This window comes from Adiantum capillus-veneris, chromosome 15 (genome assembly GCF_014529385.1).
Source record: "Adiantum capillus-veneris isolate H3 chromosome 15, ASM1452938v2, whole genome shotgun sequence".
In the NCBI taxonomy this organism is placed as follows: domain Eukaryota; kingdom Viridiplantae; phylum Streptophyta; class Polypodiopsida; order Polypodiales; family Pteridaceae; genus Adiantum; species Adiantum capillus-veneris.
The window spans coordinates 23,197,618-23,216,496 of NC_140945.1; the positions used below are offsets into that span (position 1 = coordinate 23,197,618).

An 18,879-nucleotide genomic window follows, 5' to 3' on the forward strand; every position below is an offset into this window, starting at 1 on the left:
TCTCCTAACTCACACACACCTATGATAGGGTGAGGTAGCTCACTATAGCAATTAGAGGAAGCCAAAAAACGGCTATCAGTGGTACCGGAGCTTGATAAAGAACTACCAAATTGGTCATTGGAGAGTGGATGATGTGTTGTAAAGAAGTACACAGTGGCTAGGAAAGCACAGGCTTCAAACTGTGAAGTTCGGAGCAAAGTCAAGCGAATCCTATAGTCTTTGAAGAATAAGATTCACGCTCCGAAAGAGCTGAATTCTAGCAATCACAGTCTCATTGAATGGCCAAGATCAACAAAAAACTCTTTTGTGTATCATGATTTGGTGTAGCGTCGCTCCCAATTGTAGAATTACAGTACTATTTGTCTATATTAAAAATCCTAACTCTACACTTCAATTCCTTGTTGTTGAGACCTTAACAGCTCATTAGATAGGCCCTAATTGGTGGCCTCACAATCTTGAACATGGGGTGGAAACAGAATGTGACTAACGTACTAACACCTCCTACTAGAATTCTTCTATCTCCCTCATTGAATGTCCAAAATAGCTCATTTTTTTCTCTACAAAAACCTCCCCTAGTTGTTTGTGGCTATTTTCGACCATATTGTGGACATTTTTAGCCCAAAAGGATGTCCTTTCTAATCTATGTAACAAGCCCAAACAAAGTAGGAAAAATCTGAAAATTTGTGGAAATGTTTGCTTGGACTCAAATTACATGATGAACCTCTATTTTGAACTTGTCAATCACTTTGGATAGACCTTTTATGGCTACACATGAAACCTATTATTTTTGGTCGACATTGCTATAATGGACTTTCTAGGTAAGACGAGCATGCCACTTCAAAACATTTGACATTTATACATTTTGAAAGAAAGTTAGGAAATTTTTTTAAGTGCTAAAACACGCATCAATGCCATGTCGACCAAGGGGCCTTGCCTCCCTAGTAAGGCAGGTAGACAACTACAACCATGGCAACCATTTTCACATATATGACACTATGTACACTGTAGAATTTGGTCCCGAATTAAAAAAATGCATAGAAAGTGAGGGGAAAATTTAAATTTCACATTGTAAATGTGCCACAACACAACAGTTTGTGCTTAGGGTGCAAGCCATGGACCCTAGCGGTGGTTGAGCTAGGGTGGGAAAAGAGGAAAGTGCTACATAGTAAGGCATTGCGGTGTTATCCTTGTATGATACATAGTGTGATGATGCCTTGTGAACCCTCTATCCCTTTTCAGATGGGTGGTGATGCGCCACTCCTTACCTCCTTTGTCCCGACCCATGGTAGAGTAAGTGGTAGTGTGTGGTTGCATAATACCTATTATCCATGTCTACTTTGCTGGTAGAAAATTTCACCTAAGGAATCATTTGAGTGTGTGTATGAGTTATGTGATCAAGTTTATATGCTCTATACTTCGTCCTCAAAACAAGACATGTTCAACTAAAACATACAACAAGATCATAGAGTACATTTAACAACCCCCCCCCCCCCCCCCCCCCCCCCCCTTCTCTCTCTCTTCTCATACTCACAGACACACGCAAACGAGCAGAATAGACATGAACACCGACTATTTGAGATATTGAAATCTTGTCCCACTATTAGTATTTAAGTAATTTTGACCATTACAAAATGAAGTTAAACATCCAACCTAGATACTCCACGACATTTGGAGGTGCCTTTTGCAAAGTGAGAACTTCTCCTAAAAACATATTGTAAACACAACAAAATCGTCATTGGTCTCTCAAAAACAACTTTTATTCTAAGGAAAAGAAAAAATTTTATTGCAGACCCGAATTAAGGCTTACCTTCTTATGTACGCCACAAAATTGTTTGGATCCATTGTGTTGAGATGTAGAGAGAAAGAGAGAGAGACGAGACAAGAGACACACCATATACGCTCCCAAAGACTGATTCATATTGAGGACAAGATACAAATATATAGGTGAGACCAAGTTCAGTAGAGTGAGCCATATATAGCTCCAACACCCCCACTAAAACAAAGGTCTCTAGCTTTGGATGAAAAAACCCTTGGGGAGTTCAAGGGAAAAACCCAAGCCCCTATACAATGTGAAATATGAACCAGCGGTGCTGATGTGAAAGTGAATTGTGAATCTATGTACAAATATTCAAGTGACTTAGATATCACAAGGTGCAAATGTGGAGTGTGCATAGTGCATGGTACCTAAAAGATTACAATGTCATATGTACAAATCTATTACAATAGAGAAGAAGCTAATCTAGAAAGAGTGAGGCCGAAGCAACTCCAAGCTCCGAGCGCAATAGGATGAAACGTGACTCATTGAGGCCTTTGGTCAAAATGTCTGCAATCATCTGGTCACTTGGACAGTGTTCAACCATAATGGTTCCCTTGCGTACTTCATACCTGACATAATGATAATGGACAACAATGTGCTTTGACTTATTATGTTGAACATAGTCTTTTGCAAGACTAATAGCACTTTGGTTGTCACACCGCAAGGGTGTGCTAGAAAGAGGAGAGTGACCAATATCAACCAGCATTTGTCGAAGCCAAATCAACTCATGAGCTGCAAGTGATGCCACAACATATTCTGACTCAGTCGTAGAAACTGCAACACAACGTTGTTTCTTGCTGGTCCAAGAAACAAGACAACCATTTATAAAGAAGCAATTTCCACTAGTAGATCGCATACATAAATGTTAGCTTGCCCAATCTGCATCTGTGTAACCCAAAAGAGAAAGAGATTGCATAGAATCCGATGTGAGTTGTCGTCGATAGACTAAACCAAAATCTGTAGTGCCCTTCAAGTATTTCAATACACGCTTTGCAGCAAACCAATGCTTAAGAGAAGGACATGCAAGATGTTGTCCAAGATAGTTAGCAGCAAACAGAATATCAGGATGAGTGTTCATGCCAACAAACTGAAGACATCCAATCAAGTTAGCATAAGGTTGATTTGTGACAAGCTGACTGCCATTGTCAAAAGTATTCTTCGTAGAGCTCGCAAGACAAGGTGTGTTGGCTGAATGTGCAGATTCCATACCAACTTTTTGAATAGTATCTGCAATAAACTTTGACTGTCGAAGGAATAAAATACCTTTTGTACGGTTCCGTTGGATCTGAATGCCAAGACAAGAGTGAATCTCTCAAAGATCCACCATATCGAATGCAGAAGACAATAACTTTTTCACTTGCTGAAGAAATCCCAAATCATTAGAAACAAGGATGGTATCATCCACATAAAGAGTAAGAATCACAAAACTGCTACCTTGGCGTTTTATGTATAAGTTGGGGTCTGACGAGCAAGAGATGAATCATTTAGAGGTGAGAAAAAGATCAAATTTTGTATACCAGGCTCGCGAAGCTTGTTTGAGACCATATAGTGCCTTATGGAGTTGAGCAACAAGGTCTTCTTTACCTGGAATAACAAACCCTTCTGGTTGTTCCATATAAATTTCCTCTTCCAAGTCACCATTAAGAAAAGCAGTTCGCACATCCATTTGATGAGCTTCTAAATCAAATTGAACAGCAAATGCCAATAAAACTCGAACACTTGTAATGCGAACAACTAGTGAAAAAGTCTCTTGATAATCAACTGCTTTTACTTTTGTTTTATACACCCACTTACATTTAATAGCTGTACGACCAGGAGGTAATTCAGTTAGTATCCATGTACCTTTAGAGATAAGATAATCGTACTCTGCTTCCATAGCCTCTTGCCATTGATCCTTTTGTGGTGAAGAGATAGCTTCATCATAAGTAACGGGATCTTCAGAAGTAGAAAAAGCATTATCAGCAATATCATCATCATAAACATGACATGAGCCATGTTCAAAATCAATAGGCAGATCAACAAAAATATCAATATCATCATTGGCAACATTTGGAATGGATGGTTGTGAGGAGGAAAGTTGCTCTATAGGAAGAGTTTCATCTTCTGAAAGAAATGGAAAAGCCTGAAGCAATGATTTAGTATCATCAGAATCATCCATGGACCATGAACCTCCCATAAGCTGTTCGTTAAAAGTAGCATCACGATTCACAATTACTTTCTTGGAGGAAGGGTCATAGAATTTGTAGCCTTTGGAAGTGTCAGAATATCCAATAAAAATAACTTTAAGACCAGGAGCATCAAGCTTTGTTCGTGTTTCTTTGGGAACATGAATATAAGCAATACATCCAAAGGTTCGAAAATGAGATACAGAAGGAATGTCACCTGTCCATGCTGTGATGGGTATCTTACCAGAGGGTGCAGTAGTAGGAAGATAATTCTGAATAAATGTTGCTGTCAAAGTAGCTTCAGCCCAGAAAACACGAGATAAGCCAGAATGAATCAGCATGCATCTTACAGCATTGAGAATAGTGCGATTCTTTCGTTCAGCAACACCATTCTGTTGAGGCGAATATGGAATAGTGTGTTCATGATGAATTCCACTGTCAGCACAGTAACTCACAAACTCTCGAGAAACATATTCGCCTCCATTGTCACTACGAAGCTTCTTAAGGCGACGGCCAGTTTGAAGTTCCGCAGCCTTGTGGAATTGTTTGAAAACAGATAAGGCTTCGGATTTTTGTCTAAGTAGAAATACAGTCGTATACCTTGAGAAATCATCAATGAAAGTAATGAAGTAGCGATATTGTGATTTCGAAGAAGGTAGAGGTCCACATATATCAGTATGAACAAGATCCAATATGTCATGAGAATGAGTTGTATTTGAAAGAGGAAAAGGTTTACGATTGTGTTTCCCAAGAGCACAAAACTCACAAATTCCCATATGGGGATGGGCTTTAAGATCCATGCCATGAACAAGATCACGACGCTGAAGATCAAGGAGTTTTGAGAAATCAGCATGAACAAAACGATGATGCCATACTTTGCAATCATGATCACCTGGAGCAGTAACAATATTTGCTACAGCATCGTTGAGAGAGATTTCAAACAAATTACCGTTTCGAGGAGCAGTGGCTATAGTCTGTCTATCTTTCTCAATTCGGCATTTGGTAAAATCAAATCCAACAAACAGACCAAGATCAACAAGTCTAGCAACTGAAAGAAGATTACGTTGAAGATCTGGTACATGTAATACTCCTCGCAAAATTCGAGTGGAAGAAGATAAGGTACCAAGATATAAGTCTCCAATACCCTTTACTTGACAAGTAGTATCATCAGCAAGATAAACAACACGTTGAACTGGCAGTGGATGATAGTTATGGAGCCACTTAGACTGATATGTCATATTTCCTGTAGCACCAGAATCGACAATAAAAAGTGATCCATCACGTACATGAAGTATTCTGTCTGGAGCAACTGAACATAGGACGCAACTTGTTTCTGGTACAATGTTGTTTCGATGTTCAGTAGCATATGCTCTATTCCGATCTGTGTCGAATCGACGCTTAGCACATATGAGTGGGATGATCAGATCGTCCACAATATTCACAAGAAGAAGAAGAAGAGTCTCTAGATAAACGTGGTTGTTTTGTGGTAATATTGTGTTCTTCATCATATTAACGTGCCCAACAATCATCTTCAGTATGGCCATTTCTGTTGCAGTAAGAACATTGCTTATTAGGAAATTTGAGACAAGAGAAAATATTATCGCGACGGCCACCTTTGCGGTTCCATCTGTTGTGACTCAGTCTCCTCTTGTGAAATCATAGCTGTATCGTGACCAGCATTCCGACGTTCTTGACGTTGAGAGTATTCAATTAAAGACATGCAAGCTTGGTCGAAATCAAGACCATCTTTATTAGAGAGAATAGTAACAATGTTATCATAAGAAAAGTCCTTCACCGTATCAAGGAGAAGTGTAATCAGTTGCTTTTGTGGAACAGGATCATCGGCAGCAGCAAGTTGATTAATAATAGATTTGAAAGACTCAATATGTCCCGTCATGGCAGTACCAACTTCATATTGTAACTTGTTAAGCAACCCTCTCAAATAAAGTATTTCTGTAACAGATTTCTTCTGAAAGTTTGCAATAAGGTACTTCCATACGTCATGGGAAGTAGGCAGTTCATACATATCAAGCAAAAGAGAATCACTAAGAGCAGAAAGAATATACCGACGAGCTGCTTTATCACGTCGTTACCAATCCGTATAGGCAACATTCCAATCTTCAAATATAGGTCCTTCAGTGATAAGCACGTTATCATTATCCGTATCAACAGGCTGAGGCGGACAAACACGATTTCCAAGAACAACATCGGAGAGTTCATCGCCTTCAAGAATTAACAACATCTTTGCTTTCCAACCTGGAAACCCTTGACCTTGGAAATGAGGAACAGAACGCTGGCCAGAAGGAAAGCCGTTGACGAGAATATTCATAGCCATATCTTGTTGCGAGAAGACGTATAAGATAAGATCGCAGAATATGCACACCATATATGGTGGAGGCCGCAATTGAGAATGAGAGAGATATGAGTACTGCGTTCTGTCAACGATAAACGTAAGAAGGATGCTCAAAGAACGTCCAAAGATGTGAGAGACGTCACCCAAAAAAGACAAGGTAAAGGAGACGTTAATAATAAACGAGTCCTCAAAATAGAGTGGCGTGAGATGCAAGATTGACGGCCACAATACAAATAGCAAAAAGCTAAATCTTCTTAAAAAAGTTAACGTCAAAATAAGAAAAATGATCGCGGACGCTTCACGAAGAAAGCTGCATCAAGCTCTATTGCAGTAAAAACAGCATAACTTTCTGCTACGAACTCCGATTGACGCAAACCTAGAACTCAAATCGAAGAGCTCGAGGAGACGAACAAGTTTCTCCAAATTTTGAGCAGAACAGCAAGAAAAGTTGAGATGAAGTTCAGGGTGTCATTAACAAAAAAATGTAATCAACGATTAGATTGATTATAAATAAACGCCACATAAAACACTAATCATATTTTTTTTAACACAAAACAACCACAGTTAACAAAAATCAACCCTCAAAAATAAAATTTGTAACAATTTTGAATCTTACATGCGAATCGCATACACATACTGTTGTCACCATGAATTGAATCGGCACGTGATCGTTACCGCTCTGATACCATGTTGAAATGTAGAGAGAAAGAGAGAGAGACGAAACAAGAGACACACCATATACGCTCTCAAAGACTGATTCATATTGAGGACAAGATACAAATATATAGGTGGGACCAAATTCAGTAGAGTGAACCATATATAGCTCCAACACATTGTACGGCTTAGCTCCAACTCGTTGTCGTATTCCGAGACCTGCATGGACACATGTAAGAGGGCTTGCTACTGACACTTTGTTTCCATAGAAATAGCATACATTGTTACCTTAAAATTAAGTAATTTAGTTTGTTTGGTGGCTTTGCCTTCATAAAATTTGAGTACAGCACGGTCATGGGCTCGACCTGCTTCATCTTCTGTGTCAAAGATGCCTATATTTAAAAAACAAACATATTTAGTTTGTTTGCAGTCTTTATATATTATTTAGAGAAGCGTGCAAGAAGTTGAAAGTGCCTCATACCCAAGTAAACTGATGCATGAGCGTGAGGAGGTTGAAATTGATCACCGGCAGCCGAGGAGCAGATTAGTAGGACAAGCAAAAGGCACAAAAATTAGGTGTAATATAGGGCCAATAATTTAATGGAAGGCAATACTTAGCATAGTGTTAATTACTTTGTTTGCCCTTCTTCGTCTTCTTCGACTCCTTGCTGATGCTTTCGCTGTTGCTGTTGGTAATCTAGGGGCCAGCTGCTTGTGCTGCATCTTCCTCATCAGGCGAGTAGTTTTGTAGCAGCTCCTTCGGCACCCACAGGGAGGCTTCAAATCTTTCTGTCAAGGGCTGCCTGCAAAATGGAAGACGAAAACGAACTGTTTAGTAAGGATTAATGAATTCGGTCGAGCCCAGAACAATATTATAAGTTACCGATGTACTCCCGCCAAGCGCCGGTTCTTGCGGCAGGAATGGCAATTGATTCGACGGCGAGAGGTGGGACAGTCAACCGCGAACTTTCGCCAGCAGCTGGTAATTCCTCCTCCGACGACGCCTCAATTTTGTTGGCATTAGGCTCAACGTTGTCGCCGACAGCAACTGGCACCTGGAACACAAAATGCCCACATACAAGTTATACGTCATGCAATACATTATCCATCAGCCAAAGGTTATGCTTAATCTTTCTATCATGAGCGTTTAATTACGGCAGGAGCTGATCCTGTAGTTAAATTGCCTAATCGAGCTTAATTACCGTGGGAATTTGTTTTCCCATTTGAAAATTCTGATCGAAAAACGAGGTCAGGGTCTCGGCCTGCAAGCGGATTGGCTGATTCAAATTATTACTACTATTATCATCGTTGACAATTTTAGCGAGCCTTATAATGATATTTTCTGACCTGTGCCTGCATGTGATCAAGTCTTACAGAATATATGCGATCACTGGCCACATGCTCATCCAGAGGCTGCAGCGGACCGTACGCGTCTGAATGTCTGTAAACTTGGCGCAAACTTGGCATGTCTGCAAACCTGGCGCTGAAGCTGGATGATGCTGCAGGCCAGAGCTGGTTTGAAATTTCATTACTAATGAGCCCATCGACACTATTCACCACGCCATATTCATTTGGATTGAAATTAGCAGCGCGGGTAGCTGCATTCTCCACATTAATCTGTCCCACATCATGCATATTTCTCTATGTCTGCAAACTTGGCGCGCTTCCGTCCTTTCCCCTCTTCATCCGCATCATCATAATCATCATGCGACTTCTGCCCCAATGACGTGTCCACAATGCAGCGCCTGTTGATCCTGTAGCCCCTGTAAATGATCAGCATTCATGGTATAATGATCATGCCTTAATTCGGCTACTGCACTAGCTCCAATCTGAGGCACCAGGAGTTGCTAGTGATCTGCACTCTGCAGCAGATTAGCATTTGCATGATGAACTGGATAAACGAGATTCGAGTCTGGGCAGTGCGTTGAATATTGGGCTACACTAATTTCGAGCTCAGGCAGGCGCTGCTCAGGATAATTTGTACTGCTCAGCTGCGCCAGGTCTGGGGGGTATTGAGAAATTAATCCGGCTACGGTGCCCCCATACTGATCAGCCTGCACCTCAAGCTCATCTGGTAATCCGACAACACTTCCAAGCTGATGCAGCTGATGCTCGTAATTATATGACCCCTGCAGATCAATACCATTTGCATAATATTGATTATGTAAGTCAAAATCTGGGTAGTGCGTTAATCTCGGCGCTAGATCATCACTAACTCGAAGCCGATCAAGGTTCTGCTCATGGTATGGATACTGCGTTAATGCGGCATAGTCCTGTGTTGATTGAGGAAGCTGCTGAATATAATCGTCCTGTAACCCCGGCAAATTTCCAAAAAGTATATGTAGGTCGCCCTCAGTAAGAACTTCATCGTGATCATCTAATTGAGTTGTACAACTGAAGCTGTGAATAGGCGGAGCCTCGTCACGCAGCAACTGATCCTCCATCAAGCTCGATGCAGGTACTGCATTATTAATTAGAGATATGTCTTGATCAGCGTTAATTAGACCTCCATTCTGATTAGTATCATTCTGATTAATCTGCGTTTTATTCGTCAGGCCGTTATGCAAATCGTTGTTGACACTGGATCGATCCATGCTCAGAATCTGACTCCTGTACGTCTAGTGATGATACCTGCACATGAATATGCTCCACACGGTTAAGAAACAGTGCGAGAGAGATTGGAGAGATTAGAGAGACCTAGAACAAACTATAATTGAGTAGCTTTTTGCACTAGGCCTATCACTTTTTTCCGAGCACTCTAAGAGCTGAGTCGCGCCCAGGGGGATTGGGGGTAGTGGGGTAAAATTAAGGGAAAATTACCAAAATACCCCTCTAATTTGTGGAAATTCCCAAAATACCCCTCAAATTTCAAAAATTCCCAAAGTACCCCCATAATTTGTCATAAATTCCCAAAATGCCCTTCGATTTTTCCAAAATTCCCAAAATACCCCTAGTTGTGAGAGTAAACTTCTCCAAAAACAAAGAAATTTGTAGCTTTTCATAAGAAGAGTGATTGTCTACCATACAGGATGCTAAAACTAAAATCTGAGTTGGTTATGTAGGCTTTGGAGATGAATTGCTTCATTATTTTTAGACATATTTTGCTTTTTTTTTCCGAGGTAGTTGGCGACAAATTACATACGAAGCACTCAAAAGCCGATCTCAACTGTCAAACAAGAATAAAGATTAGAAAATCTTGAAGAATCCAACGAAAATAGATACAAGGGTATTTTGAGAAGTTTTGAAATTTGAGGGGTATATTGGGAATTTTCACAAATTAGAGGGGTATTTTGGTAATTTTTCCTAAAATTAACCCTACTATAAAGCGGTCAAATTACCTGGGGGGGAAAGAAATCACCCGCAGTTCTCGAACCCCCACTGTTACCTTGTGAAAGTGTAGGTGATAAGCGAATTTTATGCGCGTTTGACTGGGGCAGCCAGTTTCTCCATGCTTTCAACCTGCAGATGCCGTTCTGTGAACTTGAGTACTATATAGAAGATAGAGTGAGAGAAGAGAGAAGGAGAGAGTAGACAGAGAGATGGAGGTAGAGAAGAGAGAGAGATGTGAGAGAGAAGGGAAGGGGGAGGTGACACCAAGTAGAGGGGGAAATTCGAATTCAAATTGCATACAACAACTGCTTGGGAACAATACAAAGGGGAGTTCCTTTTATAGGCTTGGATAAGCAATCTAGCCGTTGAAGGGATAAGGTATCTGTGGTGAGGTTTGAACTCCAGCTTAGGTGTAAAGTGCATTGCACTTTCCACATTCCCCCTCAAACCGAAATCATAACAGAAAGCATAGAGAATTTGTGAGGAGATCCCCCCTCAAATGCGAATACAAAATAAAACCATGTTGAAATACAATGAGTGTTGTTGAAGATGAAGCTAGGGAGCTTCCAAACCGGCTCTTGCTGAGCAAAGAATGTGTTTTTCAGGAGGAACTCCCTTGGTAAGGAAATCGGCAACATTCTCTGTGGTAGAGATGTATTTGAGGTGGATGAAGTTGTCTTCTACTAGCTCCTTGATGAAGTGATATGCGATCTTGATATGCTTTGTGCGCTCGGTAAGCTGGGGACTCTTTGCCATTGCAATTGTCGCAATGTAGAATGATTGGCGGAGTGGCACATGGAATTGGCAGTTCTTCTAGGAGTTGGTGAAGCCACAATGCTTCACGAGCAGCAAGGGATGATGCTATATACTCTGCCTTGGCAAATGATAGAGCAAGTGATGTCTCGCGCTTGCTTCGCCAAGAAATAGCATCTCCTACAAGAAGAAATACATGCCCAGAGATGCTATGCATATTCGGGTCTTGGGCGGCCCAGTCGGCATCAACAAAACCTTTGATTTGCAATGGTGATGAGTGGTTCTGACTATAATACGTGAGAGAATGATGGCGAGTGTGGTGTAAGTAGCGCAATGATCTCTTGGCAACGAGACAATGACATTTGTGAGGTGCCTTCATATGGCGAGATAATACATGACCTGTAAAGCTAATGTCAAGTCTTGTGCATGATATGAGATACCTTTGCTGGCTGATTAAGCGAGCATAGGGAAAGCTTGACATAGAATTAGTATCGTCATCAGATGGTGGCATAGAAGTGAATAATTTATGTTTGACAAGTAGTGGTGGAGATAGTTGTGCACTAGAAGAGAGAAGACCATACTCACCCAATATGTCTTCAATGTATTTCCGCTGAGAAAGCTTGACAAATCTTCCATTTGGATCCCTGTTGACCTCTATGCCCAAGAAGTAGGTCATAGGGCCGTTGTCATGAATTGGAAATTCTCCTTGAACATTTCCACAACATGTGAGACATATGTCTCATCACTAGCAATGATAGGAATATCATCGACATAGACACCAATGATTGCCCATCCATGGAAGAGAGTGTGATAGAATAAGTTCGGGTCAGAAGTGCATTGAACCCATCCCCATTTGATAAGAAAAGCATGCAAGCACTTGAACCATTGTCATGCAGATTGCTTGAGACCGTATATAGGCTTATGTAGCTTGCATACATAGATAGTGGGATCATCACAATAGAAGTAGGGTGGTTGAGCTATATAAATGACTTCATCTAGCCATCCATGTAGAAAGGCAGTGCGAATGTCAATGTGATGAAGAGGAATGTCAAAGAAAGCGGATAATGCAACAAGTATGCGAAATGAGGTGATACCCATGACAGGAGAGTAAGTATCAGTGAAATCTGTACCATGTTGTTACGTATAGCCCTTCGCGACAAGCCTTGCTTTGTAGCGTTCGACAGAACCGTTGGGGCGATGCTTCTTCTTGAGAATCCATAGGCAACCGATGACATTGGCGTCGTCGGGCCTTGGCGTGATAGTCCAAGTTTGAGCTTCTTCATGTGCTTGAAGCTCTTCCTTCATGGCTTCAATCCATTGTTCGCCTTCGGGAGAGGCAATGGCGTCTTCGACTGAGAGTGTATTCTCTTCGAGTGGGTTGGGGATGTTGATGGAGAGGTCTTCTTCTTCTTGAAGCAAGAATGAAGCGAATGATGTTGCTTCGTAGATGGCTTCGAGAGAGCGGTGTCGAGGGCGAAGGGGAGGCGAGATCCCTTCATCATCCATTGGGGCTGATCCGGAGGGTCGATTAGAGTGTTGATTAGATGCCTTGAGATCTGAGGATGAAGAGGAAATGGTGATGGGATTGATGGTGTTTCTACGAGTAGTAGAAGTAGGCGGGGTGGAGAAGGAGGATGATACGACAATAGGTGAGTGTGCCATGCTTAGAGGAGATGAATGATAAGCTAAGGGGCTGAAATGAGAGCTATTTGGGGATGTTTTTGATTGAGGTAAGGGGCTGATGTTGCTTGGAGCAAGAGATGGTGCTATGGAGCTTGAGAATTGGAGCTTATGAGTAGAGGAATGGTTTGAGACAGAGGGCTGAAATGGTGTGTGTGTGTGGCCTTCTTGGAGTGTGCTTGAGAGAGGGAAACAATGTGTGTGTATGCCAAGAATAGGTGCAAGTTGATGAGGAGCAGGTAGCGCTACAGAATGGGTTGAGGGCTGGCGTTGGTTTATTATGCGCAAGCTGTGAGCATTGGCAGCTTGCGATTTTAAGCCTGTGGGCTTATTTGATTGAATTAATGTGTGCAAGGGTGTATTCACACCATGGTTCATTGATTTGGTAAGCTTAGTAACCGTAGGGTACTTGCCGGGTATTGTATATGGGGTACGTACAAGGGGCTCAGTGGTCGATGAGGGCGGAGCATCTCGAGGATGATTAAAGAGAAGAAATTCACAAAATATTACTGACCTTGAGAACAAAAACTTATTTGTTTTTGAGTCGTAAAGACGATATGCCTTAACGCCATGAGTGTCGCCGTATCCACAGAAGATAGTGTGGATGCTCTTAGGAGAAAATTTGGGTTGAGGACTGGTGAGCAAAGGATATGCCGGGGAACCAAAGATCTTGAGATGGGTTATGTTGGGCGGGTGGTTGAACCATAGTTGGTAAGCAGTTTTGTGTGGATTGACTGATGAGAGGACTCGATTCTGAATGTAGGTTGCTATAGCTATGGCTTCTTCCCAGAAAGAAATAGGAAGTCGAGCGAGGGCTAGCATAGAGCGAGCAGCTTCGACTAAAGTGTGATTCTTGCGCTCGGTGATCGACTCCATTTTGTTGAGGGTGATCCGGAATTGTAAATTCCCGTCGAATGCCATTTGATACACAATATTGTTGAAACTCGTTGCTTTTGTATTCCCCACCATTGTCTGTCCTTAGTGCCTTGATTTTGCGATCCAGTTGTGTCTCCACCATAGCTTTGAAAGCCTGAAATTTGATAAATGTTGCAGCTTTATCTGCGAAGAAGTAGACATGAGTGTACTTTGTATAGTCGTCGATGAAGATTAGGAAATATTTATTGCCAGTGAGTGATTGTGTCTGCATTGGGCCACACAAATCCGAGTGGATAAGCTCAAGAGGTTGAGCTGTATGGGATTTTGACCTTGGAAACTTGAAATGCTTAGCTTTGCCCAATACGCATGCTTCACAAAATATAATTGGTGTAATTGTGGTTGGCAAACCTACCACTAGCTCCTTCTGCTGAATATCTTTGAGCACTTGTTGCGAGACATGACCTAGCCTGTAGTGCCAAGTAAGTGTCTCCTCTTGCTTAGGAGAATTGATGACTATTGAAAGTGCTTTGGCTTGGACTTTGCTAGAGCCGAGAGGATACAAGCGTCCTTCCTTGGGGCAAGATATAGAGAAAGGCTTGTGATTTGTGTCAATTGTATGCAGGATGCACCTATCATGCGTGAAAGAAACTGTAATGCCCTTTGAGGTGAGCTCTCCTACTGAGATCAGATTTTGCTTTAGACCAAGTACATAGTATACCTTGTCTAAGTGAGCTATAGTGCCATTTGGTAGGGTAATGGCAACAGTGCCATATCCTTTAGCATGTTGAATGTTGCTATCCCCCATGAGGACTTCAAGTGGGTGTTGAAGAGGAGTGTAGTGTGCAAGCCAATCAAAATGATATGTCATGTGATGTGTAGCTCCAGTGTCTAGATACCAAATAGAAGAGTTGTGATGTGGCTTAGAGGAGCTGAAGCTTGCAGCAAAAAGTTGTATAGAAGTAGGGTGTATATCACCATCATAGCTTGAAATATTAGTGAAATGAGCATGAGCTTTGTGATGATAGCCTCCATTTGATTTATGTCCGTTGAATCCTCCATCATTACCACCATGATGCTTGGTTTTGGACCTGCAGTCCTTGGCAATGTGTCTGAACTTCTTGCAGTTGTGGCATTGTACTTGACCATAAGGTGCATTTCTAGGGCAGTTAGAACCACCTTTATGCAACTGCCTTGAGTTGTTGTAATGGTGGTTAGGACCACCTTTTCTGAAATTGATATGAGTGGCTAGAGCCACTGGAGTAGAGCCATTAGACTGGTCTCTTAAAGCTTCTTCCTGATGGATTTTGGATACAAGGCCTTGCAATTGCATCTGGGACATGGCTTGAGTAGTAACAAAGGCTCTCCAGCTTGCGGGTAAAGCCGCCAGTAGAAGCATACATTGAAATTTCTCTGAAATCTCCATTCCAGAGATGAGAACTTCATCTAACAGTGGTTGCCAATTGTCAAGAAACTTGACTGCAGATTGGCCTTCTTGCATAGTATTGTTCACAAGTCTCTTGATCAGGGAGACTTGATACACAAGATCAGTGTGCTCGTAATTGTTGTTGGAGAACTCCCAAATAGCCTTAGAGGTGGATAGAGTCCACACCATTTGGACTTGCCTATCCTCAAAATGGAATATAATCTCCATTTGAGCCGTAATATCCCTTGAATCCCATGCCGAGTGTAACTTCGTGTCGAAGGCATACTCATCTTCACTTGGTCTTATTTCATCTCCAGAAACAATCTTCCAGAGGCCAAGTTGCTTCAAATATAGCTCCATTCTCAGCTTCCACACATTGTAATTGTTCCCATTGAGCTTGTCAATGGTGAAGTACCTTGACTTGGTGGTTGCAACCATAGGTGACGAGGCGCTAGTCATGCTAGCCGAGTAGACCTTGGAAGTGAGAGATGAGCGTAAAAAAAATAGGCCATTGCTTCGAGAGAAGGTTCTTAGAGTACTTAGGAGCTCAAGTTCTGAAGCTCTGATACCATGTGAACTTGAGTACTATATAGAAGATAAAGTGAGAGAGGAGAGAAGGAGAGAGTAGACAGAGAGATGGAGGTAGAGAAGAGAGAGAGATGTGAGAGAGAAGGGAAGGGGGAGCTGACACCAAGTAGAGGGGGAAATTCGAATTCAAATTGCATACAACAACTGCTTGGGAACAATACAAAGGGGAGTTCCTTTTATAGGCTTGGATAAGCAATCTAGCCGTTGTAGGGATAAGGTATCTGTGGTGATGTTTGAACTCCAGCTTAGGTGTAAAGTGCATTGCACTTTCCACACCTTCTAGTCCACCTTTTCCCGCGCCATCTTGGCCTTCCTCCGTGAGTTCTACATATTGGCAGTTTCACACACTCTCGGTTGGAGCATCCGGAAGCGGACTATATACAGGACCGTGTCCATTGCACAACATCAGATAGAAGGCACATCACATTGTCGACTATAGCAGTCCGCGTTATCTCTCCAGTGGCCTCTCTGAGTTGCAGAGGTATGAGAGTATTTTCCTCACAGTGAATTGTTCTGATGCATGCATAGAGGGAGCTAGCTGCATCATCTTTCCAGTGACCTCTCTCGGTTGCACAGGTATGCAACACAGTTTTCCTCAGTGTGAAATGTTCTCGTGCATGCATAGTGTTCAAATTATAGAATACGGATTGGCCATACTCAACAGTAAAAATATTGTCTGGATTACTGGCAGTCTGGAATAGTTTTGAAAGAGGCTAACCGTGGAAATTGAAAGGGAGGGTACCGAGGGGCAACAAAGAGAAGAGAAAATTCATGTGTAACACTAGCTATGGAGTGCACTCTGTTTCATAAAAACAGAATAAGCTCACCTCTATGTCGAGTAGACAGTGGTTATGGGGTATATGAGAGAGAGAGAGAGAGAGAGAGAGAGAGAGTCACCCTGTATGTGTGCATCTGTGTTCATTTGAAGTCCATATGTAGAAATAGGTCAAGGACTACATGACTGTTTGCCTATAAGCTCCACTCTATGTCCGGAGACATTCTCCATCACCTGGTTCAAGAGATCCAAGGCCGAGTGAGTGGATGCCGACACAACAATAACCATTTCAGTACAAACCTCTTGCATGAAAAGTACCACAAGAGAATGACACTATCTTGAAGTTGCAGGTGGCATAATGTCGTTCAAAAACCCTTTCTCTTTTCATTCGCCCTTTTGGCCTCCTTGACTACACACAACCAATCAAGTGGCTTGGCCAGGAGCGTGCACAGCGAGTGGATTTGAATCTCATGTCCCCATCATCAGATGAGGCAAGGGTGGGATTCCTCGAGTCATCGTTTCGTACTAAAAATTTCACAAACTCCATTCATCAAGCACCTTCGACTGCTTTTTCCATGGATGGTTGAATGCTCATCAAGCTATTGTTCCGTTCCTTATCATGGGACAGGTTACTCATGCTTCTCACACTTCTTTGCCTGGAGCGGTTGTTCGCTATCATCCACATGTTGCCAATCTGGTATCCAGTATCTAAAACTCTATTGTCAACGATCACATCCCTGCAACACAAATGCCTGAAGAAGAGTCTCTCCCTAGCGCTGTACAAGAGGTTGCGTCTCCAGCCGGTGCACCGAAGAGAGGTTGCAAGGGAGCTCGTAAAGCCACCAAAAAACAAGCATCTTCAAAAGCCAAGAAAAGTCCAAGTGGTAGGTTCTTCTGGGATCTTCATGCCCAAGTCATGGAGTTCAAGAAGCACTACGATGACAAACGAAGCTCAACGGACTTGTACCAAAAGATAAAACCCATCGAGGAGCAGTGGATGGAGACTGTCGCATTGTGTGCCTCTAGAGGCTTGGGAGTCAATTGGTAGCAGGCATACAAAAAATACAAACGCCTTTCCATGGCGTATCGGGAGATCAATGATTGGGAAAGGAACACGCATTTTGGAAAGGATTCGTATTGGACCATGACACCCGCAGAAAGAGTGTCAGAAGGTAGGCTCATTCATTGCAATTTTCCTATTGAGGTCTAGAGGTCATGGATCATTTTTTTGGGATGGACAAAGGAGTAATTAAACCCTACTGCAATTGTCATTGATACAAGCAATGGTAAGCCTATGTTTTCTTGATCAAAAACCGTTGTGGGGAATGCTCGTAACTTTTGATTTTGACCTATATATGGTTCCTGAATAGGTGCCCCAAGTCACAGCACTGCAGCAAGTCCTCCAGTGTTCGACCAAACTTCTGAGACCACTTCCTTTGAGAAGACTCCAACCAATGGAGGGGTGGAAAAGAAAACAAGAAAACGGACACACACATTTGATGTTGGCCTTGCAGAGGCAACGAAGGACCTTATGCGAGGTGGGAGTTTGCAGAGGGAGGGAAGAAACAACACCATGACAAGTTGATGGAGGCACATAATTCATAGCATGAGGAACTAGCGAGTATCGAGCGATAGAACAGGGCATGGCGACGGCTTTGAACAAGATTGCTGACAAGCTGTGACAGGTGCGATTTACAATCAGTAACGTCTTTTTTGTAGCTATGTCGAATGCCACCTTCCTTTTTGGGTTTATCACTTAAATTGACATTTAGTACAGTAGACACATAAACAAACACTACAAGACGTCGCGCAGAAGTCGGTGCAAGTACTGACGAAATAGCGCTAATTTTTAAACTAAAAAGCGCTGAAATAAGCCTCGTAAGAGACGTCGGTATCGTAGCGTCAGTATGACCATCGTTATATAGGGCGTCGGAATAGGCCTTTGAATAGGCATCGGAATACTCAACATAATAAGCATCGATGTTAATATATTAAATTCCGACGCTCATTCCATTGGCCCTACCAATGGTGATGCCGTCACCTGTACCGACGACCAACACCTGCAAAATGTTTTTGGGCAGAGAAGGCTAGGAACTAATGCTGCATATACTACAGCAAAAGAAAATAGCCCTCTCTGCCCAAAGGAAGAGTGCACAAGCAACTGCAGTCCATCTACAAGCTGACGCTAAAGAGCGAGTGTATGGGAATTAGCAAAATTATAAGAATAACATAACTTGTTAACATAATTAAAACATGAGTCGAAAACTATATAACCATAATTTACATAGCCAGTTTGCCATACCATAACCATCACATGATTTCTTTACCATCATAGCAAAACCATAATCATCACCTGAACCAAAACCATAACCATAACCTTGCACAACCATAACCATAACCATAACCATAGCAAAACCATAACCAAAACCATAACTTTGCACAACCATAACCATAACCATAACCATC

General features: G+C 42.1%; 2 pseudogenes; one reads left to right on the top strand and one right to left on the bottom strand.

Annotated features, from left to right (window-relative positions):
- Nucleotides 1–1,607: 1,607 nt before the first annotated feature.
- On the bottom strand, nt 1,608–9,582 carry LOC147440392 (uncharacterized; annotated as a pseudogene).
- Nucleotides 9,583–17,161: 7,579 nt separating this feature from the next.
- On the top strand, nt 17,162–18,048 carry LOC147440393 (uncharacterized; annotated as a pseudogene).
- The last annotated feature ends 831 nt before the right edge of the window (nt 18,049–18,879 follow it).